This window comes from Tachypleus tridentatus, chromosome 2, assembly GCF_004210375.1.
Source record: "Tachypleus tridentatus isolate NWPU-2018 chromosome 2, ASM421037v1, whole genome shotgun sequence".
Classification (NCBI taxonomy): Eukaryota; Metazoa; Arthropoda; class Merostomata; order Xiphosura; family Limulidae; genus Tachypleus; species Tachypleus tridentatus.
This window is the reverse complement of record NC_134826.1, coordinates 16,400,428-16,410,537: the sequence shown is the minus strand read 5'-3', so window position 1 is coordinate 16,410,537 and position 10,110 is coordinate 16,400,428.

The window sequence follows — 10,110 nt, the reverse complement described above, 5'->3', positions numbered from 1 at the left end:
TAGTTTAAGGCGTTCGACTCGTAATTTGAGGGTCGCGGGTTCGAATCCCGTCGCACCAAACATGCTCGCCTTTTCAGCCGTGGGGTTATTATAATGTGACGGTCAATCCCACTATTCGTTGTTAAAAGAGTAGCCCAAGAGTTGACGGTGGGTGGTGATGTCTAGCTGCCTTCCCTCTAATCTTACACCGCTAGATGAAACAAAGAAATAATTTATGGTAGACAAATAAATTAACGTGTAAATAAATAACTAAATCAGCAAAATCCAACGCCCGTTACTCTGCGCATGTTATAAACAACTTTAGAGAGAAATCATAAGTTTTGTAATTAACACTACAACTGTCATTGACATCATATGATGCAAGCATATTCGCGCAACATTTTAAATTGCCAGCCGCAAAAATTCGCGAATCTTTGTGCATGAGGCGGTACACAAGATGCAAATGAAAGATTAAAACTCATTTGCTTTCTTTAAAATATAACATTTTTTAACTTCTCACCGTAATGATAACTTTCTCTTATTTCAACCATTTTTACCTCCTAAGAAAATCATTATATTGTGCTTATAAAATGGAAGATATTTTTGTTGAAAAATAAAACAAAACAACGGAATCCGGTTTTTCTTAATTTGAGCATAAATCGTACAACGGCATAGATGTGGACTTAAAACGGCTAGAAACCAGTTTTCGATGGATCATTGTTTAGCTTCATACTTATTTCTAAATACCAAATTCCAATTATGGAATTATCAAATCGTTTATTACGTTTCGCATTACTTTCTGTACAAGAATGAATACTTTCACGTTTACAACCATATTATGCACGTGAATCGTTTCAAATGTTTCTCCGTTTTCATTCTTTGTAAAATTATTACTTTGGAATACTTGTTTTTGTTTGATTTGCGTGTGATGAGTTATGATTAAAATAATAAATCTTATTTGTTTTTGAACTTTGCGCAAAGCTACACGAGGGCTATCTGCGCTAGCCGTCCTCAATTTAGCAGTGTAAGGCTTGAGGGAAGTCATTACCACCCATCACTAACTATTGGGCTACCATTTTACCAAAGAATAGTGGGATTGACCATCATACTATAAGGGCCCCACGGCTGAAAGGGCGAACATGTTTTGTGTGACGGGGATTCGAACACGCAACTCTCAGATTACGAGTCGTGTGCCTTAACCCACGTGGCCATGCCGGGCCAATAATAAATCTTGCTTTTCCTAGAGTGAAAACTTCAATGTAAGAATGTTAAAAATACGATAGAAGTTGGATAATATAACTCCTGTTGTTTCATTAATTAACTTTACATCAGTAGTGGGAAGTTCTAAAAAGATTCTTTGAAAAGCTGTTTAGAAACTTTAAAATGTTGTTGACTCGTCAATAGCGTTTCATCAGTGGAAAAATCTCACCTTGCAAATCTTTTGACATTCTTTGAAAAGGCTACTGCTTACTGGATTTCTGTATTTTCGGAAAGCATTTGACAAAATATCACGTAAAAGCTTGTTTAAAAATTTATCTCTGTATATATATATAGAGAGAGGATATAATGGCCTTTTTGGATATAAAATTAGCTAGATGGAAGAAAACAAAGGTGTTATCAAAGGAATACAGTCAAATTCCATTGATGTCATCAGGTGTTAGTACCTCTGTCTTAGGATCTTTGCTCTTTCTTATTTATATCAATGATTTAGATAAAAGAATTACGAATAAATTATTTAAATTTTCTTATGAAATTAAAGTTTCAAGCGTTGCTGATTGTGACCGATGTTTACATAAGGATGTGCGTTACTCGTTGCGTTGGGAGAACAAATGTCATATGATTTTAATTATAAGATGATGCACTGGGATGCCAGGACTTGAATTATAAGTGTAAACATGTATTGAAAGAAAGAAATTTTACTGTTCTTATTTATCAGAGTCTTAAGTCACCCAAGTAATGTTCTGTTGTTAGTGGTAGGACAAACAGGATTTCGAGATGACTTCATAAATATTGAATATAGGTCTAAAGAGGTTATAATTTCATTGTATAGGTAACTGGTTAGGCCACATTTTGGAATATTGTGTTTGGTCTTGGGCTCCTTATCTTAGGAAGGACGTTGAATTGTTGGAAAGTGTTCAGAGGGAAGTTACTAGGATGGTTGATGAAAAGGTTGTCATACCACAAAAGGTTAAGATGTCTGACTTGAAAAAGAAGAGTTAGAGATTGAGATATTTAAAACTTCTAAGGGAACTGACAACGTTAATGCATTGTATTTGTTCATACTTAATGGAGTTAGGGACGCAAATATAAATTTTGACATAGTTGGAGTCATCTTTGGTTAAGAGACTTTATATTTCTTACAGGGTGGTTTGGCTTTGGAGTAATTTGTCTTCAAATGTGTTAGAGGCAGTTAATTCAGAGCCTAGAGAAAAGCTTGTTATATATTTCAATGGTAAGTACTAGCTTAAAGAGTTTTATTTTTAAGGTTTCATTTAGTTAAAGAAATCGCGCAAATCGACCAACAGGTTTCTTGTTGTCCTTACAATATACGTAACTTATAATCTGTAAAACTCGCCGTGTTATAAAGCTATTCGTCTGCACGTAAACACACATATATAATATAGAAAAACCTGTTTGACAACAGAATGCGGCTTATTAATGTTTCACTCGACATCCACTTCATTAAAGTATAATGTGTTTTTTGTTTAAATAAAGAAAAGAGGTTAAATAAGCAAAATATGTCTAGATCTAGACTTCATGTTTACAAGAAACAAAACATGACTTGATCATCCGTTGCACGCGAGCATCAGTAACCTTATATTTTACCCAAGGTCAGTGAATTTGCACATTTTGCTTGAAGTACTTGTGCAATATTGCATAATGGATAGCTGCACTAGACGTCTGCAATTTTGAACTGGTAAACTGTAGAAAAGGCAGCTAGTCAGCAACACCCATCTGAAGGTGGTCAAGAGTACCCACCTGCAGCTAGTCAGCAACACTCATCTGCATCTAGTCAGTAGCATCTACCTGCATCTAGTCAACAAGATCCACCTGCAGCTAGTCAACAACATCCATCTGAGGTGGTCAGAGTTCCACCTGCTGCTAGTCAACACCCATCTGCATCTAGTCAGTAGCATCTACCTGCATCTGAATCCATCTGCAGCTAGTCAGCAACATCCATCTGCAGCTAGTCAGCAACACTCATCTGCATCTAGTCAGTAGCATCTACCTGCATCTAGTCAACAAGATCCACCTGCAGCTAGTCAACACCCATCTGCATCTAGTCAACAAGATCCATCTGCAGCTAGTCAACAACATCCATCTGCAGCTAATTAAAATGTGATACTTTGCCGAACGGGACACAAATCATAGACATTTGGAACCACGCCTTGACTTTCATAACTTGTTTGTGTATGTGTCTAGTTGTTACTCTTTTGCTTTTCGAACATGTACAATTGTCTTTCTTAAAATTATCTATCTACCACAGGACAAGGTTGTTTATAATTAAGCACAAAACCACACAAAGGGCTATTTGTACTCTGCCCACCACGAGGTATCGAAAACCGGTTTCTTGCTTTGTAAAAACAAATACATTCCACTGTGCTACTGGAGCTAAAGGGCAAGAAATTCATTCTCATCTTTATTTAAACACAAGAATAAAAAAAAAAAAACGTTATATATTTAAAAACGGCTGGTATGGGTAAAGAAAGCACTAATAGAGGAGCAAACAGAATTTCGACCTTCTTCGATCATCATCAGATTCACAAAGAAAGAAAGAGGTAACTGACCATAGAAAACACCCAAATACTAAATGAAGAAACAAACATGGCCCGGCATGGCCTAGCGCGTAAGGCATGCGACTCGTAATCCGAGGGTTGGCGGTGGGTGGTGATGACTAGCTGCCTTCCCTCTAGTCTTACACTGCTAAATTAGGGACGGCTAGCACAGATAGCCCTCGAGTAGCTTTGTGCGAAATTCCAAAACAAACAAACAAACAGAAACAAACAGAAACAAACATAAACAAACGCAAAATTAAAGAACCCTTACTTATACAACAACTCAAGCCCAAAAATAAACCAACACAAAGGAATACCCTTATACCTATATTAATAAACATAATCCAACATCTAAGCACGCCCTCTACATTCTTACACTCAATCACACAACTGCCTTCAAATATGCGGTCAGCTATCGGTCAGTTACCTCTTCCTTTCTTTGTGAACCTGACGATGACCGAAGAAGGTCGAAAAGTTGTTTGCTTCTCTATAAGTGGGTTTTCTCGTCATCACGGATAAATTAACGTTGTTTGAGTGAATTAGTTAAGCCTAGTTTAGTCCCATTTAGATAATAATTGCTTAATTAATTTATAATACAACTTTAATGATTTTATGTTTGTGTTTTTTTATAGCAAAGCCACATTGGACTATCTGCTGAGTCCACTCTGGGCAATCGAACCCAGATTTGACCATTGTAAGTCCGTAGACTTACCGCTGTACCATCGGAAGACATTATTTTATGCAATATCTATATAAAAATAAAAAAAAATACAAAGATACTTGAAACCAACTTACTCGTGTTTGAGAGTAAGTTTGTTTGTTTTTGTTTGTTTTGAATTTCGCATAAAGCTACTCGAGGGCTATCTATGCTAGCCGTCCCTAATTTAGAAGTGTAAGACTAAAGGGAGACAGCTCGTCATCACTGCCCTCCGCCAACTCTTGGGCTATTCTTTTATCAACGAATAGTGGGGTTGACTGCACATTACAAGGCTCCCACGGCTGAAGAGAGAACGTGTTTGGTGTGACAGGGTTTCAGACCCACGACCCTCGGATTACGAGTTGAGTGCCTTAACTACCTTGTCATGCTGGGCCTTTCTTATCTCTGGAAGTGTAGTAATATGTTGTTGTTTTTTTCAAATTATGCTCAGCCGAGCCCTTGGGCTCCACCATGGGACTCTGCGAGAAAATTTTAGAATGTTCATATTTTTTTCTAAAACTATAAAATTGAATCAAAATACGTTGTACAAAAAGAGTAACATATATCTTCAATATAACACGATTATCTTGCATGTAGCCTTTTAATATTTTATACTCTCTGACGCCAAACGAGTTTATTTAGCTTGGAGGAAGTTCGCGCGGTGAAAATATTAATATAATTTCAATTAACTTTGACAGTGGCATCATTGGTTGATAGTAGATATGGCACCATCTCAAGATTACATGACTCAGTGAAGATGCAAGATAATTTTCGTATGAAACATCGTAGTCGTGGGAAAATATAGTGAAAGTTTTATTGAATACAGTTTTACATGGACAGGTAATGAAGATGGACCTAGTGGGTTGTGTGTTGAATGTGGAACACTGTTGAGTAACAGTTGTTTGCATCCAGGAAGGGTAAAACGCCATCTAGAAACCAAACACTCTCAAAAATCCAACTTCCGAATATTTCAAAAGAAAGTGTTTGTAATTAAATACAAGGAAAACTACATTTCGTTCGTTTGTCCATCAGCACAACAAAGATGCTCTTATTGCTTGATATCGTGTTAGTTACCGTATTGCAGAAGCAGGTGAACCTCATACAATTGCAGAAGATTTGATAAAACTACGCACAAAAGATTCGGTAGAGTGCGCGACTGATGAAAATTTCTTAAAACGTTAACTCTGTGTCCCTTTGTCGCAACTCGGTTTCTCGAAGAATCAGGGATATGTCAGCAAATTGCTTAACGGGTTAATAACGCGAGTAAAAGCGAGTCCAATTTTTCGCTTCAAATGAATAAATCAACATATGTCTCAAGTTATGCAATGTTGCTTGTGTTTGTTCGCTACATTCACGAAACTAGTTTTGAAGACATGCTAATTTGCAAACCTTTGCCTACTCAAATAATAGGTGAAGAAATATTTAAACTTATCGATTTATTTATGGAAGAATATAACATCAATGGTAGCTTCGATCTGGTATTTGCACTGATGGGGTTGCAGCTATGACTGGAAAAATTTCAGGCTCAGTGGCACATAAAAAAGAAAAACCCTGACATCGAGTATCCACTGTTGTCTTCATCGTCATGCACTTGTAATGAAACGAATGCCAGAAGACTTAAAAGAGATATTGGATGATGTTATAAAAAATAGTTAATTTTATAAAATCAAGACCACTCAATGTGAGGATCTCCAGTTTACTCTGTGAGGATATGGGAAGTTTGCATGAGCATTTGCTGCTTCATACTGAAGTTTGATGGCTTTTTCGGAGAAAAGCGCTTGCTCGGTTTTACGAATTGCATGAGAAGAGAGGTTTCGTTTTATTTGAATGCCATTTTGAACTTGCATACAAATCAAGGGACAAATGCTGGATACAGAAAGTGGCTTACCTTTAGGACGTATTTATCTATCTAAATACGTACTTCAAAACTAGGAGTAAAATGTAAGCGTTTCAACGTGAGCCAAAACCTTGAAGTGAATGTATACTTATTGAAAAACTTGATTGCTTCAAAAAATCTCAGTGGTTTTTTACTTATGAATAAAATTTCCTTAAGTGAAAATGTAAAGTTTCAGTCTTGCATCACATATCTGATTTGTGTACAACTACTGGGGGGTACCTCCCTCCTCATTTAGAAAAATTACTGTGGATTCAACATCACTTTGTTGACTACAAATACCAACGATTTGTCTTTGAAAGAGAAAGAACAGCTTATAGAAATATCAACTGATTACATCTTAAAAACAAAATTTCAGCAGGAAGAAATTACACAATTTTGGATTCAAATGACCATGGAATACCATAAAATAAGTAACAGAGCTTTGAACATTTTGATGCGTTTTCCAACAACATATCTTTGTGAGCAAACATTTTCACTGTATACAGTTACAAAGACCAAACTTAGAAACAGGCTAAATATTGAAGATGGTTTGTGCTGGACAGATAACAACCGTAACTCCAAGTATTGAACTACTTTGTGAACAAAAGCAAGTCCATCCGAGACAATAATAAATAAATAAGAACTTTTACTGATATACATTTTGTAAGCAGAAATGTCTGAACATTTTCTCTAAATATTGATTTTTATAATAAATGTATGTCCAAAAGCTTGAAGTAAACTTTATCTTGTGCTGGTGACCGATTGTTTATATTTTGTGTGCATTTTTTCTATTAAGGCTTCGCAAAGTTTTTTCTTTCTGATGTGAAGCTCCACAAATCTAAAGAAAATGGATTTTAGATAAACAATGTAAAGTTGGGTGCTACTCTTGGGTTGCCGTCCATAAGTTAGTAGCAGCGACATACTAGAGATAAAGAAGCTATTCAACAACAATCACGGCCAATTGTTAGATTACTCTTTTATCAACGTATAGTGAGATTGACCGTACTTTTATAACGCCCACACAGCTGAAAGGCAAGTATCTTCTGTGACCGGGATTTAAACCTGCACCACTCAGATTGTGGGCCGAGCGCCCTAACCTTACCAACAGTGTAAAACAAAACTAAGTGAAACAAGCTACCAATAACAAAATATTATATGAGTCACTTTTCGAAGCAGTAAACTAAAGGTGTGATTACAAAGAAAGAAAGAAGTAACTGACCGATAGCTGATCACATGTTTGAAGGCTGTTGTGTAAATTAGAGAAGCCTCACTTATACAACAACTCAAGCCTAAAATAAACCAATACAAAGAAACACCTTTATAGCTATATTAATAAAGGTGTGATTGTTCATTCATTAAACCCAAGTACTAATTATGAAATAGAAAAAGGTTTGATGAACTTTAAACATTTATACGTTTATTTATTATCTCAAATTTGATGCTAAACTTTTTAATTATAAACCATTTAACCACTGAATACAGGGAATATCAGCTCGTTTTTCTCTTTCCACACTCTTAACTTCATCTTGATGGAAAACAACTGTGGTAGAAAAGCACTAGTTCTGAACACCCTACCTTTAAACAACCTCTCACAAGTTTCTGATTAGACGCGTTCATTAATACTATTCCTACATACAGTGTTGTAACGCAGACTGTTGTTGGTGTGCCTTTCTCTTAATACCAGAGCTCTCATTCGAGGTGCTACGTAATTCGAAATAACTAAGCGCCAGCGTGACTGAGTGTGAATCCGAGGGTTCGTGGTTTGAAACTCGTTGACGTGAAAACGAACTTCGTGCTTTAGGACAGTGGGTTGGCTGTAAGAGTGTCGGTAAAACTTCATCATACGGACAGACAACAACGACCCAAATGTTTGACAATGGCTCCACTGCTAACTAGCTGCCTTACTTCCAATCTATTAGTTAAAGGTTTTTTCCGTACCATTTCCTAGTGACTTACTTGACTCGTGTTTCATATATAATGTACATTACTTATTCATTACATCTAAATTTCCTTACTAAACTAAAATTTAAATACACGACTTACAAAATCGGCATTATTCTATAATCCGAAACATAAAATATTATGCGCCTGGCCTATCTAACTCAAAGCGCCTCTGATTTATAATATTGAAATAAAGTCTGTGAGTTACATATAGAATTATATATTAGCCTTTAAAATTAATTATGTTATACCTTTCAAACCAGCTCTAAATACGCATACAACATAGATTAAATAGCCAGGTTTGTAGTTTTAAACAAAAAAAATCTCCCTATTTCGTTGTCAATATAACAGTTTACCTATGAAGTGCAAATGCTAAATATCAGAGCAACCTCACCACCATATGGTCTCCGTGTTTAATTGTTTAATCCAGCTAGTGCTGCCCCACTTTTGAATATTCGAAATCAATAAATTGTTTGATGCGTTTAATTGAAGTTAAGCACAAAGCTGCACAATAAGTTGTCTGTGTTTTGCCCACCGTGGTGAGTATCGAAACCCAGTTTCCAGAGTTGTAAGTCAGCAGACACACCGCTGTTCCACTCGGAAGCATTCGATAAGTACATTGTACAGTTACCATCAATACCAAATTAATGAATGATATATACAGGCCTAGAAAGCTAAAATTCGTGGTTCGATTCCCGAACAGCCCATTGCACTAAGCTAAAAACGTGGACTGAAAATGCTCTAATAACATTTATCTCAGTGTGATAAGAAAAGTTAGATAAAAATACTAAGCAATAATACAGTAAACTGCTTTAAGAAATGCTAAAACTAGGTATAAGTAAAGGGTTTGTGTTTTCTTATAACAAAGCGACATGAAGCTATCTGCTAAGCCCACTGAGGGGAATCGAACCCTGATTTTAGCGTTGTAAATCCTTAGACATGCTACTGTACTAACGGGGGGCGTAAGGAGAGGGACACTAGGATATGAGTTAATAAAACGTTAGCGTCTGTACGTGATGTCTATTGGATTCATTAACTTTACGTATTTAATATGCTGTATCTATGTTTTATATTGTTTGTTTTAAATTACACATTCAAAGTATAATAAGGTAACTTCTTATCAGATACACGTGAAAAAGATTAGTGTTAACAGTTAAATTACCTGTTCGGTGCTTTCTGCTTGTAAGTTTTCATATTTTATCACCACCCGGAGAGTATAACAGTGATACAACATACGAGACAAATACACTCAGTGTGTACAAGTAAATGATTTATCTATTGTTTAAGTAGGTAAGTTTGACATACATAGTGCCCGAAAATTATACTAACTAAATTGTACAATTCTATTTCAGTTTGTTAGTTTGGAATCTTCAGGAAAAGCTACAGAAGGACAAGTAATGCACATATTAGTTCTTAATTTTGAACAAAGGTAGAATGTACCCGGCAAATGTTACGATAATCTGAACGAGTAGTGTTGATTGATTTCTTCTCTAATAGCACAACATTGTTTCCCAAAGTGCGGAACACGTTTTTACGGCAACTTCCTTGAAACGATAGCCTTGAACCCCTACTAGATTAATAACAAAATTTAAATTGACCACCGTAGGTGCACGTGCATAATCAGAATCCACCAGAGGTCAAACACATTCAGAAATAAATGTTAATAAATCTCCTAGTCTCCTAGATAGGTGATGACTTAGTTCTCCTATTAGCTTAAATACAGTGGCTGAAACTGTGGTCATTGTAACTTTTTAATAAGTAAATAATTGTGTTTTCTATAGGAAGGGAAACGTATTCTTATATTCCAAATTGATAAACAAATGGTACAGTAAGATTAGTAA